The following is a 23,819-nucleotide window of genomic DNA, read 5'->3' as shown; positions in this document are numbered from 1 at the left end:
GTTAATAATAATAATAATAATAATAATAATAATAATAATAATAATAATAATAACAGGGGGTATATGGCATGGCAAGAGGAATGGTAATTAACGTATGAAGATGCAGTTCGCCAAAAATATACATACTCCAATAAGGATGGGGCGGTGGAGGGAAAGGGGAAATGAATTGCCAAGAGAAGGAGAGGGAGGAGAGATAGAGAAATGGTTGTATCTGAGAGGTTGAAGAGGAAACACTGCTTGGACATCATGCTGGGTAGACCATTTCCCCCTTCATGCACTTATTGCAGTGGGACTATTCCCCATATATAGTTGAAATCTTTCAGAACAATCCTAGGCATGCTTAGTCAGGAGTCTACTCACTTGTTTGCTTGAAGAGATTGCGTCTGCACTAGGAAACGTTTATGATGTAAGAGACAACAACAACAACATGACCTAACATGACAAGGAGGGGAAAAAAGGGGGAGATCTAGGCATTTCTGATAACTAACACAATTGGTATGGATGATATCCAAAGTGTTTATCTGCTATTTCAATACCACAAAACAAGATCAAGTAGCATAAAGATTACAACATCGCCATAAAAGAAACATTGAATACATAAAATAAGGTCTCAGGTCCTGTGGTCTTTAAGAAATGATCATCAGTAGCTGTAATTATAAAAGTCCTTGAAGAACCAAGCCTGTATCCAGAGTGGCTGCAGTGTCACTGATATCACAAAACAATGTGTGGAAGAATCAAAGTACCAGGAAATCTACTTCTCTCCTATGTTTTACAGTCTGGTCAACAGTTACCAGACTGTAAAGCACAGGAGAGAAGTTGGTGATTTCCTGGTACTTTGATTCTTCCACACATTGTTTTGTGATATCAGTGACACTGCAGCCACTGATGAAGACTTTATGTCGAACGCGTTTGGCTGGTGACTATACTGGAGTAGAATCAAAGAACGTTCTGCCTGACAACTGTGTTGGAGTATAACCACAGAACAGTCAAGTCTCTGGATAGAGGCTTGGTTCTTCAAGGACATTTATAATTACAGCTACTAATTACATTTCTTAAAGATCACAGGACCTTAGTCCTTATTTTATGTATTCAATGTTTCTTTTATGGATGTGGTAATTTTAATGCTACTAGATCTTGTTTTATGACACAAGAGAGCCAGTGTGGTATAGTGGCTTGAATGTTGGTCTAGGGCCCTTGGAGATCAGGGCTGATCCATAGAAGCCCATTGGGTAACCTTGGGAAAGTCATATATTAAGTATTAACCACAGTTGCATAGAGGACACTATTCAAATAAAAAAGCAAACCGAGAATCTAACAAATGGGGAAAAGGGATATAATGTCCTGAGATTCCTCTCCCTCATTTTAAGAACTGGAGATGAGGGTCCAAGTCCTTAGACTAGGAGCCTTGGTGGCACAGTGGTTAAATGCCAGCACTGCAGCCACTCATTCACAAACCACAAAGTTGTGAGTTCGGTCCCAGCCAGGGGCTCAGGGTTGACTCAGCCTTGTATGCTTCTGAGGTTACTAACATTAGTATCCAGCTTGTTGGGGGCAATTAGCTTACAGAGACTGCTTAGTGCAATATAAAGTGGAAAAGCTACTAAGGGTGATAGAACTTTGGAGTAGGGTATAGTGTCTATCTGGCATCCATCGGTGAGTACTTACCTGGCCCTGTCTGGCCAGAGGTATGCGTATGATACAGAAATGCTTCTTTCAGCACCTAGGAAGAGAAAAGCTAAGGACTATTTGACTATTAGTGAGAAGTAGAGTATCCAGACAGCTTTAATATAATTAATCTCACTCATCTTGAGGATAAATTACTATGCTGCAGTCCTGGTTTACTCATACTTTTGAATCTTGATTCATTATTTCAGGCTGTTCATGCAAGGATCTTTTAATGGAAAGTGATTTAGTTTATTCTTCTATTTATGTTTTAAATACTTTAAAACTGTTTGAAATTAGTGCTGTTTTTTTAAATGTAATCCCTTATTAATTTTTTATTATAATTATTTTATAGCTGTATTTTGTTTCAGTTTGTGCTGTGAGCTGCTTTCAGTCTTCCATTGGGAGAAACATGGGATATTAGATAGATAGGTAGATAGGTAGACAGTTGCTTGCTGACTTATGGTGACCCTATGAATTTCATAGGATTTTCTTAAGCAAAGGATACTAAGAGGTGGTTTTTGCCATTGTTTTCTGCTGAAATATAGCCTACAGCATATGGCATTCACTGGTGATCTCCCATGCAAATACTAATCAAGGTTGAACCTACATAGCTTTCAAGATCAGATGGGATCTGGTGCCTTTAGGGTATGTTAGACAGATAGAGTGACAGATAAATATGTCTGACAGAGTTAGTGGAACATGGCCTCACATAAATGTGTGCAGGACTGCAAATTTCATGGCATTGTGTCATCCCCACAACTGTACTCACTGAAAACTCAGCTAAGTCAGGCAGAGAGCAAATGTGATGCAATGGTTTGGGTGTTGGACTAGGACTCAGGAGACCAGGGTTTGAATCCCTGCTCACCCATGGAAACCCACTGGATGACTTTGAGCAAGTCACATGCAGTGTCAGAGGAAGGCAAAGACAACCCCACTCTAAACAGATCTTGCCAAGTAAAGGACTTGTTTTCAAAGAATGGGCTGTACTAACTACTCTTAACTGCTTTTTAAGATGAATGTTTTAAATTGTATTTAATGCTAGTGATTGTTTAATTACATGCTGATTATAATCTTTTGTACGTTTTTATCCATATTGTATCTTCTTTTCATTTGTATCTGTACTGTATCTTGTATCTTCTTTTCATTTGCAAGCTTTCTTGAATCCCAGTTCAGAGCGACAAGACCGATTATAAGTAACAGATAAAGATGACGGTGATATTTCCCATAATAGAGAAGATATTTTCTGGGCCAAAGATACAGAGTCTCACACAGCAGAATCACTGGGAGGGTCCCTCATTTCAACAGTAGTATTAGTAGAATGTTTATTGCTAAAAGCTATAAATCATCACAATCCTAAATAAATAAAATAAATAAAATACCAACAAATAAATAAATAAATAGGATATACCAACCATTCTTTAATAACCTTCTGTTTGAAATGCATGTCTGAACATGAAGGTGGAAGGGCAACAAAGAGAGGGCCATTCTGGTCTCCCTGAGAATAAAATACCAGCTATCTGTAATATTCTAACATAATTCTTCCAAATGATTTTGATACCTAGACCATAGCTTACTAGCAGTCAGGGCAAATTTTGCAGCTCTAATGTTGATGGAAATATTATTACAGGCTAATAAAAGGCATATCTGCTTAAGAGGAGAGCGCTAACAGATGAGAAGGAGAATACAGTTAAGAAACCTTTGTTGGGGTGGGCTATCCACATAGGCCCAAAGGCCTGTGTTGTTCCCAACCTTGTGTCCTTCTCCTGTCTGGATGACACAGGCCAAGATCCCAGGGTCAGGCATTTTAAACTGTCCCTCTGTTCATCTATATAGTGGATACAGAAGCTAAAGATGAACTGCCCCACGGCAGATGAGCTGCCACCAGTTCGAGCTTTCACACTGCACAGTTTTAGGATTTTGTTGTGCGCCTTCAAGTAATTTAAACTTATGGCGGACCTAAGGTGAATCTATATCAGGGTTTTCATGGCAAGATTTGTTCAGATGAGATTTGCCTTCCTCTGACGTTGGGAGAGCATGGCTTGCACAAGGCCACACAATGAATGTCCATGCTTGAGTGGGAATTTGAACTCTTGTCTCTCCAAGTCCTAATCCAACATTCAAACCACTGCAACATGCTGGCTTTCCCTATACCACTAACTCCCTATGGAATTGTGGGATTTGTAGTTTAGTGAAACACTAGAGTTCTCTGGCAAAGGCTTCTAAATCTCTAATGGAACTACACAGCTCAATATTCCTCAATGGCAATGGCAGCTCTGGTGACATCAAAGTGCTATAATTGTATAGAGTGAAAGAGGCCTAATTAATCTAGTATTCCCCCATTGAGTTTTCTCTGAAAATGCCAAAAGAAATCATCCGTTTTAGCTCAGCTTCCATGTGGGGAGGGAGGGTGAGATTTCCCTGTTTCCCCAGTTCTTAATTTTCCGTCATTAGTCCTGGTTTGAAAATCTTTGTTAAAAGCATCAAAAAAGATGTATCAAATTATATACATTTTGTTTGGGAGTGGGGGAGGATTTCGTGATTTCTCCCCCTTAAAACTAACAAGTTCCTTTCATCTTCTTCCCTCTTGGCTTCCTGGTGCTGACTAGAAACCCATCCAGAAAGGCTGCATTTTGTGTCTTTCAACTGTGTAAAGCAAAGATAAACTGAGCTCAGCAGAATGAAACTGCAAAGCAACCATTGTACATATTTAATGGAACTCCAAAGAAAACATTCAAGGACAAAGGCTCCATTGCTAACAGCCCTCTTTAATGAGCCTCCAGTTTCCGAATGGTCCTCTTGCCCCCAAGATTACTCCTATCATTTTATGTAAATTGGTTGCATCTCTCTCTTTTTCAAGGTTCAGAGTAATCTATGCATATCTTTATATTACTTTTCAGAGCCATTAGCCAAGATGAGTTCATATTTTTATTCCCTTTGCATGCTGAATGTGTTTTATTTCTTTGAGGTGGCAGCTTTTATGATTAAAGTCAGCAAAACTAGATGCATCCCATTACCTAGATTTCTTCCCTCTTTCCCTCACCCCCACCCTTAGTGATTTATTAACAAAAATCAAAGTTTGGATTTTTAATAGACCATGCTTTTCATTTATCCTGTCGTTGCCACCATTTTTGCCCTCCAAATGGAAAGTGTTGACTTGATTGAAATAGCTTTGAATGCAAATATCAAAGAAAGCTGGCTTGGTTTTCAAGGTATGTCATGCCAATTTATGCCTTCAGTAATTTCATATATATATATATATATATATATGGATAATGAAAGCTAAAAATAAATGTTAAGGGGAATAATATGCAAAGAACATTCAGGAGCAATTGCCAGCACAGACAGCATTTTATTCCTCTTGGTGCTGTTGTGTGCCTTCAAGTCATTTCCGACTTCTGGTGACCCCAAGGCAAGCCTATCGTGGAGTTTTCTTGGCAAGATTTGCTCAGAGGTTTGTCATTGCCTCCTCCTTATGGTGAGAGAATGTGGCTTGCCCATGGTCACCCAGATGGTTTCTTGGCTATGAGTATGGTCTCCAGAATCACAGTCCAACACTTTATTCCTCCCAAGAATCTATTTTTTTTTTATTCCAGGATACACCACAATCTTTGAAAAGGATGCGTGGTTGTCTATTTTTCATTAAAGGGCATAGATGGGAGGAGGAGCACAGGGCTTTTATGCTCCTGAGCCATTCAGAAAGCCAGAAGGACAGAAACAGCATTTTCTTTTGTCATGTCACACACATATTAATCCCAAAAGTGTCTTATTTGGCCTAAAAGGATGTTGCAAGTCACCAAGAGGATTCTGGCCCTGATCTTCAAAGTGAGCACATCCCAGAAGATCTCACTGCACCCGTCTTCTCTGCCACAGCATCAAATATGGGTCCTACACATCTCCAGGACTTCAACTATTTGTGCTTGGAAATGACTAAAGCGCCAAGACACCAAAATCTCAAGACATTATTTACTTGTAATTCGTTGTCATAAACAACCTTCCCTCCTTACATGAATGTATGTTCCAGATCAGAGAGCCACTTATTCTCAGCTTCAGTCCTAGTGAGTCTATCAGATCTAAATTCTTTTGTCATTGTATGCCATGGGTAATAACATTTCCCCATGCTAGACTCAGTAAAAAACTTTATGATATTATTGACTTCAGCACAGCTCAGAGCCAGTCCTCAGCATTATTGATTTAATGACTTCTGTTCTTCTCCAACATTACCTCTCCATTTATTGGAATTTCCAGGACTCCAAGATTTTTATTACATCACTGCTAGCTTATTTCTATGGACACTCTGCTATAAATTTTCCACTGACCATTCCACTGCTGAACAAGCAGGTAATAAATATGAGAAAATTCATGGAAAATAGCAGTGCCCAGGCTACTCAAATCCTTCTGGCCTCTGTAAATTCTCACCTTTAACATATGGTAGATATTTTAATAAAATCTGAAAGAAATGGAATAGTATTTCAATGCTAGATCTGTGATTAATTGTCAACCCTGGGTTTCGAGGTATGTATCATCGGAGATTTCTGAATATAAAGTCGGTGAGGATTTCCCCCCTTTTTAATTTAGTATAAATTGAGCTTGCAATGATGGCTGGCATCCAGTACTGCAGTTACAGATTCGTAACCTAGAGTTATGGATCTGTACCTGTTTTGTATTTGGTAAGAGTAGGTAGTCTTCCTATAAAACTACATAAATGTAACCCTCCATCACTTTAATAGCCAGCAACTGGCCTGGGCAAAGAAGATCATTTTAGTTGCTGATTGGGGCATAAGGACGATGGCATTTACAATCCTTTCCAGTCAGTGAGGATTTGAGACAGGACTCCTGTTAATTTTGACTGCAGCTTTGCCTATTGGCAGGACAGGGTTTGAATCCTCCTTGCCCCTTTATTTGCAGCTGAACAAACCTCCTTCCCCTAATCCAGCTACCGGTTCTTAAGAAGGATAGGGGTGGAATCAGGTCAGGAAACATTACTTAGCTACACATATGTAACACAGGGCCTCTACAGACAGGCTAAAATAAAGCTGCTTCAGGTCACTTTAGAGGTATGCTGTTTACACATACATCCTAAGAGTACGGAAGCCGCACCAAAGCTGTGCACCAGTCCTTAGAACTGGATCATGGCTTTGGTGCGGCTTCCAGGCTCTTAGTACACATGCATTATTTAAACAGCATACCTCCAAAGTGACCCAAAGCAGCTTTATTTTGGCCTGTCTGTATGGGGCCATGAATATGGCTATCTGTTGCATTTCAGAGACATGAAACTGGATATTCTGAAGAAAAATTCTGAATTAGACCAACTCTGCAGCAGAATCCAAATCAAAGCTTTTCTTCACTATGCAGTCCAAGTGAATTCTGGAGAAACCTGAACCTGTGTTGCTGAAGAGCTGTTGTGAACTGTGAGCTGCTAGCCAGCTTTGTTAGGAAAAGCTTGTGTTTTTCCATTCGAAAGTGAGTATCCCAGCTAGAATTCAATAGCGGAGATTAGACACAGAGAGTCCAGAACTCCTGGGTGGATGTTTTCCACTTCTTTTAGTGAGTCATCTGCTTCCCAAGGTGTTTGGAGCATGGTGTCCTACCAGCTTTATAATTACCTCTCTAAACTGGCAAGGAATAGACTGCTTTTTTGTGAATAAAACACAGTCCAGTTCTCTACAACAATCAAAGGTCTATATGGTACCTGGAACGTGTCCCATCCAGTCACATCCTGGCAATGTGATAATGAATGTTTGGAACATAATGGATGCTTTGCTGCAACTGGTTTTGTTCTTCTCATATCCTATTAGGCCCGCACAGCTAGAGAATGGCCTGATGGGATTATAATTGGCCATAAACACAATGCACACTTCTATGGAATGCATTTTTTCTCTCTGACACCGAGGGCCATGATAATCCATCTACCACAGTTTTCTGTCACTTTTGCTAACGTTAAGATAAATTAGTTACGTGTTTGTATCTGTGAGGAGCTGGAGAAAGGGAATTATTCCACAGCGCTTGTTGTTGTTGTGTGTGTATGTGTGTTGAAGAAGCAAAATTGAATATAAAACAGACGCTATTGACCAGCCCTGTACATTCTGCAAATCTGAGTCTTCAAAAGCCACAGAATACCAAATGAAGAAAGATGGGAAGATACATAGTAGGTACCGTTACTTCAGGCATAGAGCCAATTCCCATGGGAGAGGATGCCCATTTCTGGTCTATGTGATTGCCACATATTTTTTACCCATAATTCTGTTGTTAAAGGGTTTTCTAATTGTTTGTTTGCCAATCTGTGTTCTTCTTTTATTAAAATCCCTGTCAGAATATGTATTTAATGGGCATTTCAAAATACATCTTTAAATGTATATTTCCCCTAGATTTTGGATCAATCCTAAGGGCAAGTAGATAAAGCTCTAATCTTGACAGCAGGTTTGAGAGTGTTATCCTGAACTCTTAGGGTGCCTCAAAGTGTTTTTTTAAGGGAGGCTAATTTACCCCTTTCATGCTTTTTATATCTGATTGTCCTAGAATATGATGAATTGAATTCATTTCATTTTAACTCAAATTGCCAGATATCTGACATCCAATACTTAAAGCATGAGTGGACAACTCTGGAAAGTAAGAGGACGGTCTTAGGCCTCCAAGAGACCTTGAAAAGCTGTGCCCCCACAATAAAATCAATGTTATTTCCCTAGCAAATACTCCCAAATGCCTGTTAGGGGACATGAGGGCATTTTCAGCATGTTTTTTTGGCTTCTGGAGGGGATAAAATATATGTTTAAAATAAGCCATATATTTAACCCCTCGAAATGTGGGACCTCCAAACATGGCAAAAATGTCCACCACCTTGCCTAGAGGTCATTTGGGACATTTTGCCTCTGGGGCCACATTTAGCCCATGGGACACACACTGCCCACCTTTGCCTTCAAGAATGGATTGGAGATTATCAGATGGGGAAAATGGGGAAAGAAAAAGGCATACTCCCAGCAAAGTACCACAACTGCAGTGAAGATTTTTGGATGGCATTGCACTTATTCAGGATTTAACCCATGAAAATCCAGGAATGCTCTAGCAACAAACCATTCCCGGGACCTCCCTATGAATGGTTTGTTGCCGAAGCATTCCTGGATCTTCATGGGTTAAGTCTTGGATAAGAGCAAAGTGTCTGAAAATCTTCAGCATGTGACTTTGCCAGGAGCATAACTTTTAAGGTCTGATCATCTCCATTGTGAAGCAGAAAAATATTGGTTTTGAACAATTCCTTGAAATTCAATGATGTGATGTTATTTTGAATTATTTACCATTTCCTTTAAAATTAACAAATGGCCAATGGAAGTGGATTTTTTTTACAGGCCTTTGACTGCTAAAAGATTGATATTTCATTATTGGAAAGATTATTTTTCTCCACCTGTCATCCCAATGAATACAAGATCCAACAATGCTTGCAACATTTGAAGAATAATCTATACAGGAAATATAAAAATGGACTTATATTTGGACATTTGGTCAGCTTTTATAGAAACTTACAACCAATGTGGTTCTTCTTCCTCTTATGTTTCGATTTTCCTTCTTTTGCTGTACTGTAACATTACTGTATGTAACTGAGATACCTTTTGAATGTAAATAAAAAGGTATTTAAATTTTCGGAAAGATAATGGGAGGACATCCCAGTGTGACATTAATGCCATTACACATCTATACTGCTGACTAGCATTGCTGCAGCTATTAACGGTAAATAATAATACTTAATTAAAGTTGTGCCCTTGGTTCACCTGACACCTACATCTCTTCTTTCCCAGTGGATGCACAGTAAATGCCACCGATGCACACAAATGTCATAGCATGATTGAATTGGAACTTGGAAAGAATCCCAAGGACCTACTCCAGTCCCTTGCCAGCCCAGGAGTCCACAGCTAAAGTACCCCTGGCAGGTTGCCATCCAATCTTGGTATAATCCTCCAATGTAAGAAAGCCTGTTGCCTTCCTAAGGAGTCTTTCCAGCTGTTGAACAGCTGCTACTGTCAGGAGGCTCTTCTTACTTTTTAATCAGAATCTCCTTTCTTGTCATTTGAATCCATTGGTTTATGTTCTAACTTCTGGAGCAGCAGAAAACTAATGGAAGATATCGGGTTTTTGTGGGGGTTTTGGGCTATGTGACCATGTTCTAGAAGAGTTTATTCCTGATGTTTCACCAGCATCTATGGCTGGCATCTTTCTCTGAAGATGCTAGGCCACAGATGCTGGCAAAATGTCAGGAATAAACTCTTCTAGAACATGGCCACATAGCCCCAAAACCCACAAAAAACTATGGATGCCGACCATGAAACCCTTCGACTTCTTAACATTCGCTACATCATAAGTCTCAAGTATCTCTCGTCCAGGCTAATATCCCACAAACATACCTCAATGGATTTAGTTTCCAATCTCTTCATCACCTTGGTCAACCTCCCCTGGAGACTCTACAGCTTATCCATATCCTTCTTAAAGTGTGGTATCCAGAACAGGATACAATATTTCAGCTGAGGTGTAATGAAAACGGAACACAGTATCATTTCCTTCGATTTGGGTACTAGAACTGCATTGTGGTTTTTTTTTAACCCCCCACAATACACTGTTGTCTTATGTTCATGTTGTGGTCTCCTAAAACCCTTAGATCCCTTTTCACATGTGTTCTTGTGAAGCCAGATGTCGTATTTATGGCGTCCAAATGCTTGTCCGTCTCCATTTTTAATCCTTTTCTGGATCATGACAAATATGTTTCCCTGATTCACTCACAAGTTTTGTTGGTCTCAAAAAGAGAAGAAAAGCAAGTGCCAGTGAAAACTTTAAGAGGAATTCTACACAGGCTAGATAACATTCCCAAGAAAGATCTCTTGCCATCTATCTCACTGCATTTTTTTTGCAGGGCATCCAAACAAGACCTTTCAATTATGGCTGCATGAACAGGCCTATATTTGAAATGCATAGTAGTTAAAACATTCTGTTGGGGGGAAAAAACATCTTTCAATCATTGTTTTCTTTCTTTTCCATTTTCATCAGACTTATGTGTGTATTTATGTGTGGATGTGTACACAGCGGTGGTTAGAAGTGATGCTCTCTGACTGATTTCTGCCAGCAACCATTCCATTAAAAAGGCACCAAATAGATATCAGACTGAATATTGTACTAAGGAAATTCAGAAATGCAGCTTCTGCCAGATCAGAAATGTAAAGGGATCTGAAATGAATGAACATGAAATGTCTTTTCCCTCCACGCTGACAAACATGTCAAGTGCTGAAATGAAAGAGCAGATACATGGACATCCGTTTAAAAGCTTATGCCAAAATCATCACTTCTTCCCTGATATGATCTATTTCCAGGCCTCCTTTACCAGAACAAAAATTTAATTGGAAATTAGATTCCTGTCGTAAGAGCCTCGGGAAGGTTTTTAATGTTTTTGTCTCCGACTTCTGGATCAATTTGTGCATCTGAAAACAGCAGAGATGATACAACCAATCTATTAAACATAACAGGGGGGCTCAGTTTGCACTGAATTTTACTTCATAATCATATCTGGAATCACTCGCATAAAAATGAAAATGTGACCCCTGTCATTTCAGTTAACGATGCACTGAACACTTCAATCCTGCTCCCCCATCCATTCTTATTTAATTTGAGAGAAAATGGAAATGTGATAAGGGGAAAAGGAGGAAGAAAATGTTGATTCCTGTGTGTGTGTGACTACGTTTGAGCTTTTATTGGTCTGCAGCCTCTCTGATATCTTGCACTTCAGTTTAAACCCAGGAAAACATCATGATATAATTCCTCCCATGGCCAAGTACTGTTGTTGTTGTTACTGTTGTCATTCCACTGTTCTCTGAGTTCAGAACTAAGGGTCGCTTACAGCAAGTTAAGAGGAAAAATCCATTTGCCATGGCTTTCGATTAATTCAATTTTTTTATGTCTATCCTCCCTCCCCTTTTTTTTCTGTCCCTCAAGCGCACAGACACATACCCACATAGTGTCAGGAAAATCTAATGCTACGTAAACAGGAGGAATAAAGAAGGAGATGGAAAAAGGAATGTAGCAGCGTAGAATCTTAGAGTTGGAAGAGACCTCAAGGGCAATCCAGTCCAACCCCCTGGTTTTTCTTTTTGCATGAACATTCATGGATAAAAACTCACTTCTTTGGATGCTTGTAATGCTAACCTTGATATGATAATCCTGCATTCAGCCCCTAGCCTGAACATAGGCCTTCCTATAGACCCCAGATCCTTCAACCAGAAGTGGTGATTCTGACCACCCTCCTTCACCCAAATGGTGTCCAAAGGTGCTCACTGGATTCTCTCTCCTACTGACCTTAGCCAGTCTCCTTCCACAAAGAAACGCTAGAAAAGAGGAGAAGATGTGATTAGCTGAAGGCTGCACTACTGTTAGGATGATGGACACTGAAGTCCTAAAACGAAGTTCTAGGGGCAGCATTAGTTTATAAAGCCTCCCTGCTTCACGTCTGTGGTGCCCTGACACAGTGGTGCCCTGACACTTTCCCACACTTACTGGTGGGACCAGAAAGGCATCCTCAGGACTGAGGCATAGGCGTGAAAACAATATATTGTATGTTCTTCATTGGGGTATGGCCGGGAGATAGGAGAGAGAATCGGTTAGAACTAGAGCATGTATTTCTATAAAAGAATATCTTGGAACTAAAGCACGTCTTTTGATAAAAGAAAAATAAATCGCTGATGATTGAAATCGTTCTTCCTCAAGCCCCTTTCAAATGAAATAAATAAATAAAAGAAGACAGTAAGGTTCTTTGCTGGTGCCCTTTGCTGGCTTTGTTTTCCTCCAGCACTTCTTTGCTTTCACTTTCTTCGTGGCACTGGCACCTGCTTACTGACCCCAGACGAGACCTGTGCTCACTTCTCCCCTCCAGCGAGTCATGTGTTTGCCACAAAATGAGATGCTGTCCTTTTCAGGGACACACACACAATATATATATATATATAACTCCCCTTTCCATTCTCCCCCTCCTCTTTTTTTCCTCTATAGATTTTGACAGAGCTTGTCATGAATTCTTTTCCTCCTCTGTTAAGTTCAGCTCCAGTTTGCAAAGAAAAACACAAGGAATGGGGTGGGAGAAGGAGTCAGCGATTTGGAATAAAAATAATGTAGTCACAAACCCATGAAAAAATGTAAATGACTTGGGTACTCTTTGTTCTTGTAAAAGTGAAGGCTCATCTAGTTTCAGATAAGGCAGAGGAGACAGCAGGATAAATACAATTCTTTCCATTTCTGGGTGTGTGAGTCTAAGGCTGCAAACCTATAACCTCAAACCTTTTGAGGAGGTGTCATTGGGTTCAGTGGCAAATCTGTAGGGTTTCTATGCAAGTCTGATATTCAAGAACACTGTTTAAGGTAAGGGAAATCAAGATGCTGTTGCACTGCAGATCCCATCTGCCCCAGCCAATGTAGCCCACAAATATGACTGATAGGAATTACAGTCCCTAAACAAGTTAAGTACTACATTTCCCCATGCATAGTGAATTATGATCTTTTGGACACTGGTATATGTTAGCAAATCTGCATGATAGATTCAGGAGGCCAAAATAAAGAGGTGTACTCAAGTGTTCCACAGGGTTTTGTTCTGGGCCCGTTGTTGTTTTCTCTTTGCATGTTTGTTTATTCTTTGTACACTTGGATACTCTTGTTTATTCTGATACCCTTCTCTATGCTGATGACACTCAGATCTACCTTTCCACTTCTGACAATATTTTTTCTTTACAATGTTGTCAGAATCAAACCTTTTCTACCTTGTTCTTTTGTCAAAACGTTCATGCTTTTGTAATTTAATTATTGTAATCTTCTTTTGGCTGGTCTTCCATTAACTTATCTTAGTCACTTGGTTTCTATTCAACATTCTGCTTCTCCTGTTATCCCTTTTGGCCCATCCTTTTGATCATGTCACCTCACTTTTTATACCCTTTTGTTTGTTACTGGTCTCTTTTAGGATCCACTAGAAACTTCTCATCTTAAGATTTAAACTGCTATATGGGGTGCATCTACACTGGTCTCCTTAATGCATCATGCTCCAGAGTTGCCCTGGGTTGCACAATGCTGAATAAATGTATCCAGGTAGGATGCTTGGAAACACCACATCAGTATTGCCACTCCTGCTGTAGCTTCACTAGCCAAGCAGCTACCTGCATGAGCCTGGCCATTGCTGTCGCTTCTGCTGAGGTCAGAACATGTCATAGGATTTTCAGAGGCTGAGAGTATGTGACTTGCCCAAGGTCACTCAAGGGGTTTCCATGACTGAGTGAGGAATCAAGCCCTGATCTCCAGAGCCATAGTTAGAATCTCAAACTACTACACCATGCTGGCTCTCACATAAACCATATACATCTTTGAAAACAGGAACAACTAAAATAAGTACAATTGAAAAATATGCACAAACATACCAATGGGAAAGAATGTATTCATCAGGTATAAAGCAGAGACAAATGTGCACTTTAGGGAAAATGTGTTTAAAACATTGCTTCAGGAAGCATAATAATAATCATCATCATCATCATCATCATCATCATCATCATCATCATCATCATCATCATCATCTCACAACCTCATATGAAACAAATATGGGAACAAAACACAGGAAGGATTCACAGAAACAATGGAACTGAGACTGAGAAGTTTTATGTGCTTTTTCAAAAAGTGCACAGGCTGATGTTGAAATTGAAAAGAATGAACTTATAGCTGAATACATGTGAAACAGAACAGATATACCTCTCTATGCCTGTTAGAAATGGGAGATGTTTGCTTGTTTAAGAATAAAATGTTTTCTATTTACCACCAAGACCCTCTGGGTCCCACCTCCCATATTGTGACTGATAGGAAGGACCTCGATACAAAAACGTCTTGAGTAAATAAAAGGACAGCACTGTGCCATCACCCTGAACAAACCTAATGTTATCTGATTTTGGAAGATAATAAAGACTGTGGAAATACCTGGGAATACCAGGAATCTTTAGGTGGTGCAAGAAAAAAAAATCCTGCTTGAAATGGAAATGCCAAGCTAGATAGACCAATGATCTGATGCAGCATGAGACAGCTTCCTACATTCCTATGGCCCCCATCTCTTTCCTTGTTTATGGAAAAGCAACCAAACCTTTATTTAAAGGAGGTGATCCAAATCATACAACATCCTTTAAATTCCAGGACCATTACTGTCATTTGAGAGATGTCTGGAAGACCTCAACTGACTGGTAGCCTATTCAGATATTCCATAACTGTGTGGAAACAACATGAAAGGACGGAAGTGATTATGAGCTCAGCCGTCAACCCACCCACTTGGTTCCCTTTCACCAGTAAAAAAGAGAACTTCTGAAGAATGAGGTTTATGTCCTTGTGTATCTCAGCACACAATTTAGAAACCTGGGGCCTACATGAATAGAAACATTGTCCTTCCCACAGATGAGGACAATGAGAGAGAAGAATAGAGCCACCTTGCTGAATCTTTCACTTCCTCCTTGCATGTTCCTTTTACACAGAAGCAGAATGCCTAAATGGGGTTGGGGTGAGCGAGAGATCAATGCGGAAGGAAAGGTGCACAAAGGAGGTGTAACAGCAATATTCCAGCGTAGTCCTCTATGCACAGTTGTGTTAAGAGCTCCACTACCAGCTGGTTTCATTGTCATGTATGAGTGATGAATATGTTCATTAATCTATTTGCGGATCAGTTTCCAGGAGCAATTTTCAGCTTGTGGCTTCCTTGTAAACTGCTTACCCCGGCTATTTGCAGTGCATGATGCCTCATCTAAGGCACATGGATAAGTGTTTGGCTAGCTGAAACTTTAATGACTACATAATTGCAAACAGCCAACAATGAATAATGGATAGGAAGCACTCTTGTTTGTATAAGAGCCTCCTGCTTCTGATAGTGGGATGAGAATGGATATTATCACAACCCCTTATATGTCAGAGGGACCAGTTGGGGTTTCAGTTGCTGTTGGAAGAACACTTTGCTTCTCTCACTCATGAATCCGAGAGATCTCTACTCTGAAATAAGCCTCACAGAGTTCAATGTGGCTTACTCCTACGACTGCAACCATAATGCACAATGGTAGATGCAGGGATTTTGTAGGGTTGAGAAAGTCTTCCCCATGGCTTATTTATTAGCCATGGCTGGTATTCTGTATTGCAGTTATGGATTCACAATCTAGATTTACTGCTCTAGTAACCACTCTGTAATGAATATTCTAGCAATATTGCCATGATCTTAACAGCCAGCTACCATACTGAGCAAAGAAGATCTGTTCAACTGCTAACCAAGGCTCAAGGCGGAGATGGTTTCTAACTCTCTCCTAACAGTAAATGAGGCTGCAATGAGGAATTGCAACTGGAGTCTTGCTTCCAATTGCTACAGCATTACATGCTAGTTAGAAGAGGATGGAAACATTTTCCTCTTTGCACCCCAATCAGCAACTGAGTAAACCTCCTTTGCTCAATGTATCTGCTGGCTGTCAAGGTGGGCTTGGAGGGTTGGGCCAGGAAATGTTACTTAGGGCCTGAACAGACAGGCCAAAATAAAGCTGCTTCGAGTCAATTTGGAGGTATGCTGTTTAAATGATGCATGTGTCCTAAGAGGCTGGAAGCCACACCAAAGCCACACTCCAGTCCTAAGGATATGCACTACAGTCCTAAGGACTGGAGTGTATATTTGGCACAGCTTCAGGCCTCTTAGGATGTGTATGTCATTTAAACCGAATACCTCCAAACAAAGTGACCCAAAGCAGCTTTATTTTGACGTGTCTGTTTGGGGCCCGTACTTATACAGTACATTTGCAACTAAGTAGCCATTTAGTTGCAAATAAGTGTCTTTCTAAATATTCAACACTCATAGTGACTCATCTTTTTTCATTGAAGGTGTATCTACACTGCCCCCTTTCCCTCTATTAACATCATTTTTTTCATTCATTTATTTCTGATGACCTAGATGTTGTTTCTGGGGGAAAAATTGCATTTGCAATTTTCCTCAGGTGTTACTGCATTGGCTATAATGAGGGTAATAATTATTACATTAGTGTCCATTACAGAAGTAAGGAAAGACTGATGGGCTCCCACCACAGAATGTTATTTTTGTGACATCTGGCTGAGCTGTCATAAGTAAAAGGAGAAATTATGACTTGGTATCACTTTTGTCATGAATTATAAGGAGTTTCCAAAAGCTAGAGATATGGACAACTGTGTTATGGAAGAGAGATTTATGTTTATAGGAATAAGTCTGGCTTCTGTAACACCAAAGACTACATCCTGTCAAATTGAATAAACCACAGAAAAACATTATAAAGTCCACTGACTGCATTAAGATAGGGTTGTTGTTGCTGTTTTTAGGTACCTTCAAGTCACTTCTGATTTAGCATGGCACAGTTGTTTGCATGCTTGATGACGATTCTGGAGACAATAAATAATGTTGGCTCATAAATTACAGTGTCTACGTAGTTACAAATGCATAATTAAGTAACTTCTCCTTGTACAACCGCACCACATACTTACTCAGTGCAGCTGTACCAAGTGATGGAGATTCATTCAGCTGGCAATTGGGACACAGGAGAATGACTTTTCCTTCTCCACCCTGAAACAATCAGAAGCATGATCATTGTCACAGCCTCACTTTCTGCTGGGAGGAGGAGGAAAATGTCAGTCCTCAGCACTCCTATTACCAGATGAACAGACCTCCATCTCAGAGCAGCTGCTGCTTGGTAAAGTAGGTTTGGGAGAGTATTTGCAATGGCAACAGTGCCGCAATCATTACTACATAGTGTTAGTGCATACAGAGCAGTTATAGATCTGCAAGAGCAATACAGATTTCAGCCATAATTTGTATACATAATATAGATTATATGACAAATCTACCTTCTCAACCCTCATCCAGATAAATGGGACATTCTAGTCCCTTAGAATCATATTTTGCTGCAGGATTCATATAGGACTACACCTTCAAGTTAGGCATTTTACGACATCGCCATATGAAAAGTCCCAAACTGTGTCTCAAAATATACCGTATAGGGTTTTCTTTAAATAGACAAAAACAGCTGGGATAAAAATTGTCAAAACAAATCTATTACACTTACATTGGCTATATTTTCTGCAGATAAGGAGAGCTGACAGCTACTCAAAATAAATGTTCCTCCACACATGGACATATGTTTTCTGGCTCTCAGGTTTGGAGTATTATGAAATATCATTCAGTCTGCACCAACAAATATACCTGCAGACACTGGACATTTTTATACCCCATAATACATTATTCTTATTAAAACAATGGTTTGAGTGTTGGATTAGGAATCGAGGAGACCAGGCATGGGTTCTCCATTCAGCCATGGACATCCACTGGTTGATCTTGGGCAAGTTACACTCTTTCAACCTCAGAGGAAGGCAAAACTTGCCAAGATCGGTTTGATTTAAGGTCATCTTGTTATTTGTTTTCTGCCTTCCAGACATTTCCAACTTCTGGTGACCCAAAGGAGAATGTACCATGGAGTTTTCTGTGGCTGAGCCTTAGAAGAGCAAGTATTTTGACCTGGTTTTTATTAAGCCTCTCTTCCCCCCCTAAAAAGAATAACATTATAGGTTTTGGAAATACCATGGTACTGAAAAAGAATTTACATAAAGAAAGAAAGAAATCAGGATTCAAATTTAACATAAAAAAGTATTTAAAATTTGGATTTGAGAGACTCTGTTTATCCATTTGTGTGAGTATTGTATAAATAGTGCAATAATATATTATAATAGCAATATTATATCTATTGTAATATTATGCTATAATATTAATATCATTCATAATAATCTGATAATTGATAGTACTATAATAATAAAAATATTATGATATATTATATTTAAGACAATTTTTTACACAAATATGAATTCTGGCATGTGCCATTCACACAAACCCATTTTAGTGGCACATATTTTATATTATTATTATTATTATTATTATTATTATTATTATTATTAACAAGGGTTTATATCACACAGTGGGATTCGTATATACTGTACCATGAGCAAATGAGTTATAAGTCCTTGAAAGGATGGTTCCTTGTTAATTAGTTACTGCTGTAAAGAAATGCAAGCAGTGACATTAAAAGCGTAAAGCAACTGAATATCAGGGCCTGCTGCCCCTTTTCGTTTTCTCTCACCTGTCAATAAAACCAGCCAAGCAAAAACATCTTCCTGCTGTGTCTGAATACATGTAGAATGAAAGACAACGCATAGGTAAGACTCGCAGTACCTTTCAACAGGCCAATTACTGTGTTGAACTTCACTGCACAAGGCCTTCTTCAAATGAAATACATTTGTCGTTCTGCTTGAGAAAGAGCAGCGCAGGGCTCAAAAGGTTGCATTTGCTGTTGCGAGCAGATGGCCATCAAATTAAAGACAGCATCTTTGGCCATCCTTTTTTCTTCTTCTTTTTTTAAAAAGAGGTTTACCTCCTCATTTGGCTTTGTGCAGAGAGCTTTTATTAGAAGTATCACAAGCATCACCCATTATCTCCATAGTGTTGTTTTATCCAAATTTTGCTGCTTGTAGTCGTGTTAAACACTCCAACCTGAAAGCAAATACTGTATGAAGATTACAAAAGCAGGTTGAAGCATGCACTCCAATATTTCTCTGATTAAAATTGGGACACATGTAACCAACATCAGAGTGTGGTCAAGACAGCAAAAGTTATTTATGACAAAGAGCACACAAGCTGGGAGAGGCTAAAGCCACTGCCCACTGCTAGTCAATTGAGTGCAAAGTACTTTTGCACTTTGAATTCAGTTTGTAAGTAAGCCAAGGATAAAGGAGGAAGGAAGTGGGAGGAGGAGAGAGAAAATGGGACATTTTAAAGGCATCTGAAAAGGTGGGATGAAAAAGAATTAATTGGCACTGTTCCTATATTCCCCAAACCTATTTTTGTAGCCTTTGACTTTACTATACTTACCTGTTCTGCCCCTTTTCCAGTCCAGCCAAAAAAGTGAGGAAATTGTCTTTTTTGGAAGCTTCCAGAAGTAGCAAATCACTTTTCAAACAAATTGCAGAGGTTTCCTGATTTGATTTGCATTTCAACATTTTAAAAAACATTTCCCCCCCTAAAACCAGAAGTTGACTTCTGGGTCCTCCTCTCTCACATGTTTAGCCATATGGACTACCTACAGTTGCTTTGGGTCCCATATGGGAGAAAATAAATATATAACCCCTGGAAGCACCCAGAGACAGTGCAGTCCTTGCACACTACAGTTGCTTAACGCAGGTTAAGAGGATATGGCAGACTGCAGGCAGAGATGCTGTGATGAGAGCTTCCATGGCATCCAGAAACCCAGGACAGAATTTGTTGAGTAGCCACCCGTTATGGTTTTCAGACTCACCTACTCACAAAGATCCCCCTGTATCAGTTTGAAAAGATCTTGAGGAAACCTGTGACCTGCTCAATAACCAAAGAATACATATTTGCCTCTTTTCCAGCTTTCCTCTGCTGAATATCTGAGCAGTTTGGCTTAGCACTATCAGCTCTGTTCAGCCATATCTAAACATCTGAAGTAGGTAAGTTTGATTTATATGCAGATGAGTTGGAGAGAAACTCGCTATTCCTTGACTTCATGCATTGTTATCTCCTGAAGGCCAGATGAAATATTTATGCCTTGGATCACAGCCTGTTGCCAAGGAAGCATAGATATGTCCCTTATTAATTAGTTAGTTTTACCCCTTTTTATTGATTGTTTATAGGGCCTACATCCCCTAAAGACACCAGATCCCATCTGATCTGCTATATTACAGAAAAAAGAACTGGCAAAACCACCTCTGAAGATTCCTCGCCTAAGAAAACCCTATGAAATTAATCAGCTCACCTTAAGTCAACAGGTGACTCGAAGGGATATATACACAAATACGCATTGATTTGTTTGGTCATTATCTGCAACTTGATGTAAAAAATGCAGACACCTATGCCTTGCAACTCATTCGTGTTTGCCGTTGGTCCCTATGCAAAGATGCATATCATTATCATGTTGGTTCCAGAAGCTTATGTAAATTAATTGCATCTGAGAATTGGCAGGAAGAACATTTATTCAATTTAGACGAGTCCTGGTTATAAGCTTTATATTAATATAACAACAATTTAACAGCAGCTGATAGACAGGACGCAGGCGTGCAATTATCAAAAGCAAGCTACCCTTCTTGGTCTCTAATTAGGTATATAAGCAAGTATAGTTTACCGGAACTAATTGCTATATTACAGTTGGCAGTGAGGTGTCAAGGAAGTTCAGGTTTGGGGAGGCAACGCAAGATCTTGAATAGCCCAAGATTGGCTCATTTTTGGAATTAATCACATGTGTAATCCAATTAGACACACTGAGCAGATGCAGGTGTTTGAGGGTGTGCATCATTCCAGATTCACTCTCCATACACTCAGACTTTGGAAGAGAAAAAAAGGATGTAGTTTAAGCATCATGTACAAAGACAGTGTGAAACAAAAAGATCATAGCAGGACTGAACGCAACGCACTGGAAGCACCTTTCCTTCCTTAAGTATCACATTTGTGCCTCAAATGATGCATGGAATAGAACTGCTATGCTCAGCGCTGACTAAAACAATGCAAAAAATAACAGTGCATGCTTTCATTTTATCCTCCTTCATTTCTCAGAAACCCATTTTCACTAAAAGATCTTTAAAAAAACAAACAAAAAGTAAACACTTTTAGATCAGCAAAATATTAAACCGTGTAGACAAACAAATAACGACAAGCAAATTGAAATATAAAATGCACGGTTTTCTCTTTACATGTCTAGAGGTAGATAAAAAACCAACCAACCAACAACCACATAACTTTAAAGTGGGTAAGAAAGACAGTCAAACAGTTAAATATTTCCTACACCTTGGCTAAGTCATTAACCAACATGGAGACTGTAGTCAAGAAATTAGAAGAAGGTTAAGGAGTTTATCGCATTGTAAAAGAATGTGGCTTATTTCCTCCAAATTGAAGTCTCTTCCGGGATGCAGCCAGTTTCTTATCACATGCATTTTGCCACCGATGCCATCTCTCAGCCTAAAACCCAGCTAGAATTCACACTCAGAAAGTAGTTTTTCAAATTTAAAATAGATTTTTATTTTTTTTTTTTTGGCATTTTTAGTCTTTACAGGAACAAGGACTAATAATGCTCAGATTGTTTAAAATCTATTTTAAATTTAATGGGAATTTAGGCAGGGGAAATGAAACGGACACACACAGAACGGCTAAACGCAGATATGTTGATGATTTTCACAGTCGTTTGTTAGATTTATTTCTTTGTTACATTTCTGTCCCAAGAAGCTATTCTCTCCCCTTTCCCCCCTTATAATAATTCTGTGAACTGATCCTGACCTGAACTGATCAGGGAAGGATTCTTCTCAGAAGCAGGGAACTGAAATGAGAGTCTTTATGCAACCAGAAAATAACCCCCAAAATTGGGTCTGCATCTTGGTTTTATCACTGCTGAGTACAAGGGATTCAGGCAGCTGGGTTTTATTGAGTCCCTTATGTCTACTTTGATGGGAAATGTTTATGTGTTGCATTGCATTGCATGGTTTTCTCCCAGGGTGTCTTGATCTCCCATTTAATCTATCATATGCTGGCACATTAATCTGGATTATTCCATCATAAGGATATCTCCTCAAATTCATGCAGCTCTACTCTTGGATTGAATTTTTTCACCTTTGAACTTGCAAATATGATTGATTGCACATCTGAGTATGCTTCTAAATTCATTTAATAAACCCAATGTAGAATTAAAGCCCATTTGCAACTGGTGTTGTCCTGGAAGTAAGTCCCATTGATTACAATGAAACATGCTTTGAGATAGGTGTGCTTTAGTTTTCACCCTTAGTTTTACAGTTTATGTTCCATTAATTTCAATAGGGCCTAAACCAGCATAACTTCTTCTGATTGCTGTGTCACTTCTACGTTCTGTAAGCAGCACAGCAGAGTCCTCAGGCAAAGTGATCCTTAAATAGTAACTGTTACATTTTAATGCCAAATTCATCTTCTCATTGCTCACAACTATTTTTCTTTTCTATTTTGCAGGGGGGAAATCTTCCAGAAGAATAAGAAAGAAAACGGAGAGGACCAGAAAAGAAAATCCATGTGGAGTATGTTTATTTAAAAAAATGATTTCTTTGTGATTTTTTTATACCAGGGTTTTGGCTCCTGATGTTATGAATCTAAATTGGGATCTAAGGCCAAAATGATATACTCTTGCTTGTAGGGATGGAAAATAAATTCATTGGGTTTGTAGTTCCCTACAAAAATATCCACTTTGCACCTCCTGAGACTGGCAGAGGAATGAGCAGCATCTTGTATCTTAAACCAATACATTTCTGAGGCTCACAAAGCATTTCAGCAAAGCAAAATGCATGCAAAACCATGCATAGATTTGAATGGGAAATGTGTGACTAAAAGCATATAATATATAACTTAAATCCACATAAATACAGTCAGGTTAATGGGAAAGTGTGTACAAAATGTGTAGAGAGGGAGGGAGCAAACAAAAAAATATATATATATATACACATATATCTGTGTGGGAACAACAGTAAAGTATCACAATCCAATCTCAAACTTGCATGGGAGGAAAATGCTGGTAAGACAAAACAAAAAGCAAAACACCAGACTGGCAGTTTTACACATCTCTTATTGTATGATGGAGTTATCATAGTTGTTGTTGTTAACTGCCCTTGAGTTGACCTTGCTATCCCTGTAAATGAGATATCTCCAAGATTATGAAGTCAAAGGCTTTCATGGATGGCATCCATAGCTTTTTGTGGGTTTTTCGGGCTCTGTCGCCATGTTCTAGAAGAGTTTCTTCCTGACGTTTCACCAGCATCTGTGGCTGGCATCTTTAGGGAATGCATTCATAAAAATCAGACTGCAACAAGGGATTTACACTATATAAAAATACAGAATATAAATCAGGAAACATGTTTGGAAAGGGTTTGTGGCATGAATTAAAAATGGGCATTCTGCAATTAAACCTTGTGGGGGGAAAATCAGAAATAAGGCATTAAGAATAGAAAGAAATACATGTGTCCTTTTCCTCAGAAGCTGTTAAATGGATATTTTATATCAAAACATTTAAACTGTTACCAGCTGTATCAGAACATTTGGAGAAGTAGGT

This window comes from Sceloporus undulatus, chromosome 6 (assembly GCF_019175285.1).
Source record: "Sceloporus undulatus isolate JIND9_A2432 ecotype Alabama chromosome 6, SceUnd_v1.1, whole genome shotgun sequence".
Lineage (NCBI taxonomy): Eukaryota > Metazoa > Chordata > Lepidosauria > Squamata > Phrynosomatidae > Sceloporus > Sceloporus undulatus.
The sequence above is the reverse complement of the archived record's forward strand: the minus strand, read 5'-3'. Positions refer to the sequence as shown.